Genomic DNA, 6000 nt, shown 5'->3' on the forward strand with positions numbered 1-6000 from the left:
TAAATCTAAGAGGAATCTACCCTAATCTAACCTAACTCTAGAGAAAAGAGAGAGCTTCTCTCTCTAGAATATGACTTAAAGCATGTTCCTAAACTATTCCTCTGTCCTCCCCTTGTTCCTTCATGAATTTTGCATCAAATGGCTTTAGAAATGAGTGGATTTGGGCTTCAGCCAGTCCAGAAATCACCCCAGCGTGTTGCCTTTAATGAGGTTACGTGACGCTTGTCACGTGTACGCGTCACTGGCAACTTTCTTCATCACGCGTACGCGTCGCCTTGACAAATTTCTTCTTCACGCGCACGCGTTGAGCACGCGTACGCGTCGCCTTGAATGTTCCAAATCCTCATTTTCCATGAATTATCCATCTTGCATGCTTTTCTCTTCATTCCTTTGATTCATTCCTTGCCCCAATTCAATCCTGAAATAACTAACGAACATATCAAGGTTTCGAATGGAATCAAAGTGAATTAAATTTAACTAATTGAAGGTCTAAAAAGCATGTTTTTAACTATTAAGCACAATTAGGAGAAATTCATGAAACCATGCTATTTTGTTGAATAAATGGGAGAAAAGTTAAAAAAATCCACCAAATACAATACAAAATAACCCATAAAATTGTGGTTTATCAACCTCCCTACACTTAAACATTAGCATGTCCTCATGCTAAATTCAAGAAAGACAAAAAAGGGTAATCAGTTTATTCAAATGCAAACTATCTAAATGCAAGCTACCTACATGCATCTAGCTATTCTAATTACTATATATATATATATATATATATATATATATATATATATATATATATATATATATATATATATATATATATATATATATATATATATTGTGGTCAAAATGAGTCAAATTTCTAAGAAATCATATATGCACAATCAAGGGCTAAATCAATCATATCAAAACACATTCATAATTGAATTGAGTTATTCAAAAGAGTTCACAACTTGCAAGATAAGCAATGATCAAAGATGGACATATGGAATTGAGAAATTGAACCCTTACCGAATGTGTATATGCACTCTAATCGCTCAAGTGTTTAGGGTTAATCCACTCAATTCTCCTCTAATCATGCTTTCTAAAGTTTGTTCTTCATCTAACTAATCAACAAATATTTAGTGTACATATGCAAATATCATAAGGGCTTTTCAAGGTTGTAACGGGGCTAAGGTAAGGGTGAGGATATATGTATGGCCAAGTGAACTATCATTTGAATCTTTGACTAACCTAAGTTCTCACCTAACACATACATCCACTCTATACAATTCTAAAATCAAGCTTAGCCACCCAAAATCTCACTTTTACATATATTCACACACTCATGTATCAATTCTAATTCCATCACATATGTATTAATTTTCTTATTGAAATTCACATTGGGGTAATTTTGTTCCCTATTTATTTATTTCTCTTTTTTATTTTGTTTTTTTATATGAAAGCATAATATATATGATGAGCGGATAATTTATACGCTTTTTGGCATTGTTTTTAGTATATTTTTAGTAGAATCTAGTTACTTTTAGGGATGTTTTCATTAGTTTTTATGTTAAATTCACATTTCTGGACTTTACTATAAGTTTGTGTGTTTTTCTGTGATTTCAGGTATTTTCTGGCTGAAATTGAGGGACTTGAGCAAAAATCAGATTCAGAGGTTGAAGAAGGACTGCTGATGTTGTTGGATTCTGACCTCCCTGCACTCAAAGTAGATTTTCTGGAGCTACAGAACTCAAAATGGCGCGCTTCTAATTGCGTTGGAAAGTAGACATCCAGGGCTTTCCAGCAATATATAATAGTCCATACTTTGGCCGAGTTTAAACAACGTAAAAGGGCGTTGAACGCCAATTCTACGCTTCTGTCTGGAGTTAAACGCCAGAAACACGTTACAAGCCAGAGTTGAACGCCAGAAATACGTTACAAACTGGCGTTCAACTCCAAGAATGACCTCTCCACGTGGAAACTTCAAGCTCAGCCCAAGCACACACCAAGTGGGCCACGGAAGTGGATTTATGCATCAATTACTTACTTCTGTAAACCATAGTAACTAGTTTAGTATAAATAGGACTTTTTACTATTGTATTAGACATCTTGGGACGTCTGGTTCTTAGATCAGAGGGGCTGGCCATTCGGCCATGCCTGGACCTTTCACTTATGTATTTTCAACGGTAGAGTTTCTACACCCCATAGATTAAGGTGTGGAGCTCTGCTGTTCCTCAAAGATTAATGCAAAGTACTACTGTTTTTCTATTCAATTCAACTTATTCCGATTCTAAGATATTCATTCGCACTTCAATATGAATGTGATGAACGTGACAATCATCATCATTCCCCCACGAACGCGTGCCTGACAACCACTTCCGTTCCACCTTAGATTGGATGATTATCTCTTGGATCTCTTAATCAGAATCTTCGTGGCATAAGCCAGATTGATGGCGGCATTCATGAGAGTTCGGAAAGTCTAAACCTTGTCTGTGGTATTCCGAGTAGGACTCTGGAATTGAATGACTGTGACGTACTTCAAACTCGCGAGTGCTGGGCGTAGTGACAGACGCAAAAGGAGGATGAATCCTATTCCAGTATGATCGAGAACCTCAGATGATTAGTCGTGCTATGACAGAGCATTTGGACCATTTTCACAAGAGGATAGGATGCAACCATTGACCACGGTGATGCCTCCAGACGATTAGCCATGCAGTGACAGCGCATCGGACCATTTTCCAGAGAGGATGAAAAGTAGCCATTGACAATGGTGATGTCCTTACATAAAGCCAGCCATGGAAAGGAGTAAGACTGATTGGATGAAGACAGCAGGTAAGCAGAAGTTCAGAGGAATGAACGCATCTCCATACGCTTATCTGAAATTCTCACCAATGATATACATAAGTATTTCTATCTTATTTTCTATTTATTTATTATAATTTTCGAAAACTCCATAACTATTTGATATCCGCCTGACTGAGATTTACAAGATGACCATAGCTTGCTTCATACCAACAATCTCCGTGGGATCGACTCTTACTCACGTAAGGTTTATTACTTGGACGACCCAGTGCACTTGCTGGTTAGTTGTATCGAAGTTGTGAATGAAAAACGATTTATTAAGACGTGCGTACAGAGTTTCTAGCGCCGTTGCCTGAGATCACAATTTCGTGCACCAAGTTTTTGGCGCCGTTGCCAGGGATTGTTCGAGTTTGGACAACTGACAGTTCATCTTGTTGCTCAGATTAGGTAATTTTCTTTTTGTTTTAATTTCAAAAATTTTTCAAAAAAAAAAATCTTTCAAAAATTTCTCATCTGTTTTCGAAAATTATTCTAAAATTTTTAAGAATGAATTCTAGAGTTTCATGAAGCATGTTGAAGCCTGGCTGGCTGTAAAGCCATGTCTAATTCTTTTGGATAGGGGCTTCCAACCATCAGCATAGAGGCAAGTTAATTGGAATGTCAGCTGTGGCATGTCTGAGTTACATACTAAAGCTTGGCTGGCTATTAAGCCATGCCTAACCCTCAGATTGGAGCTTTAGACTAAGAGTACAAGATTCCTGGAATTCATATTAAAAAATTTTGAAATCCTTATTTTTTCTATATGTTTTTCGAAAATAATATACAAAAATCCAAAAAAATTTATAAAATCATAAAAATAAAAAATATTTTGTGTTTCTTGTTTGAGTCTTGAGTCAGATTTTAAGTTTGGTGTCAATTGCATGTGCATCTTGCATTTTTCAAAAAAAATCATGCATTCATGGTGTTCTTCATGATCTTCAAGTTGTTCTTGGTAAATCTTCTTGTTTGATCTTGATGTTTTCTTGTTTTGTGTCTTTTCTTGTTTTTCATATGCATTCTTGAATTCTTAGTGTCTAAGCATTAAAGATTTCTAAGTTTGGTGTCTTGCATGTTTTCTTTGCATAAAAAAATTTTTCAAAAATAAGTTCTTGGTGTTCATCTTGATCTTCAAAGTGTTCTTGGTGTTCATCTTGATATTCATAGCATTCTTGCATGCATTCATTGTTTTGATCCAAAATTTTCATGCATTGAGTCTTTTTCATGTTTTTCTCTCTCATCATTTAAAAATTCAAAAATAAAAAAAAATATCTTTCCTTTTTTTCTCTCTCATAAATTTCGAAAATTTGGATTGACTTTGTCAAAAAATTTTAAAATTCAATTTTTCTTATGAGTCAAATCAAATTTTCAATTTAAAAATCTTATCTTTTTCAAAAATCATATCTTTTTCATTTTTTCTTATTTATTTTCGAAAATTTTAAAAATATTTTTCAAAAATATTTTTCTTATCTTTATCACATAATTTTCGAAAATAACATCATCAATTAATGTTTCGATTCAAAAATTTCAAGTTTGTTACTTACTTGTTAAGAAAGATTCAAACTTTAAGTTTTAGAATCATATCTTGTGATTTCTTGTGAATCAAGTCATTAATTGTGATTTTAAAAATCAAATCTTTTTCAAAACTAATTTCAACCATATCTTTTCAAAAATATCTTTTTATCTTATCTTTTTCAAAATCATATCTTTTTCAAAAATTTGATTTTAAAATATCTTTTCTAACTTCTTATCCTCTTATCTTTTCAAAAATTGATTTTCAAAATTTGTTTCAACTAACTAACTAACATTTTGTTTGTTTCTTATCTTTTTCAAAACTACCTAACTAACTCTCTCTCTAATTTTCGAAAATATCTCCCTCTTTTTTCAAAATTTCTTTTTAATTAACTAATTGTTTTAATTTTTTATTTTTATTTTCGAAAATTACTAACCTTTTTCAAAAACTATTTTTGAAAATCACTAACTCTTTTTCAAAAATTATTTTCGAAAATCCTCTTTCTCTCTCATCTCATTCTATTTATTTATTTATTTACTAACATCTCTTCCTCACTCACCAAAAATCCGAACCCCCTCTCTTTCTCTCTGAGTTCAGATTTTCTCTTCTTCTTTTCTTCTACTCACATAAGGGAACCTCTATACTTGGGCAAAAAGGATCTCTATTATTATTATTTTTCTGTTCCCTCTTTTTCATATGAGTAGGAGCAAGGACAAGAATATTCTTGTTGAAGCAGATCCAGAACCTGAAAGGACTCTGAAGAGGAAACTAAGAGAAGCTAAATTACAACAATCCAGTAAGCACCTTTCAGAAATTTTTGAACAGGAAGAGGAGATGACAGCCGAAAATAATAATAATGCAAGGAGGATGCTTGGTGACTTTACTGCACCTAATTCCAATTTACATGGAAGAAGCATCTCAATCCCAGCCATTGGAGCAAACAATTTTGAGCTTAAACCTCAACTAGTTTCTCTGATGCAACAAAACTGCAAGTTTCATGGACTTCCATCTGAAGATCCTTTTCAGTTCTTAACTGAATTCTTGCAGATCTGTGATACTGTTAAGACTAATGGAGTAAATCCTGAAGTCTATAGGCTCATGCTTTTCCCTTTTGCTGTAAGAGACAGAGCTAGAATATGGTTGGACTCTCAACCTAAAGACAGTCTGAACTCTTGGGATAAGCTGGTCAAGGCTTTCTTAGCCAAGTTCTTTCCTCCTCAAAAGCTGAGCAAGCTTAGAGTGGATGTCCAAACCTTCAGACAGAAAGAAGGTGAATCCCTCTATGAAGCTTGGGAGAGATACAAGCAACTGACCAAAAAGTGACCTTCTGACATGCTTTCAGAATGGACCATCCTGGATATATTCTATGATGGTCTGTCTGAATCAGTTAAGATGTCATTGGATACTTCTGCAGGTGGATCCATTCACCTAAAGAAAATGCCTGCAGAAGCTCAAGAACTCATTGACATGGTTGCTAATAACCAGTTCATGTACACTTCTGAGAGGAATCCCGTGAGTAATGGGACGCCTCAGAAGAAGGGAGTTCTTGAAATTGATACTCTGAATGCCATATTGGCTCAGAACAAAATATTGACTCAGCAAGTCAATATGATTTCTCAGAGTCTGAATGGAATGCAAGCTGCTTCCAACAGTACTCAAGA

General features: G+C 34.4%; 1 non-coding gene across 1 annotated transcript; it reads right to left on the reverse strand.

Moving 5' to 3' along the window:
* Positions 1 to 5569: 5569 nt before the first annotated feature.
* Positions 5570 to 5677, reverse strand: LOC148573225 (small nucleolar RNA R71). The gene has a single exon (XR_015906020.1). It is a non-coding gene; the product is annotated as a small nucleolar RNA R71 (small nucleolar RNA).
* Positions 5678 to 6000: the final 323 nt, after the last annotated feature.

Source organism: Arachis ipaensis, chromosome B2, assembly GCF_059453495.1.
Source record: "Arachis ipaensis isolate K30076 ecotype BB chromosome B2, ASM5945349v1, whole genome shotgun sequence".
Classification (NCBI taxonomy): domain Eukaryota; kingdom Viridiplantae; phylum Streptophyta; class Magnoliopsida; order Fabales; family Fabaceae; genus Arachis; species Arachis ipaensis.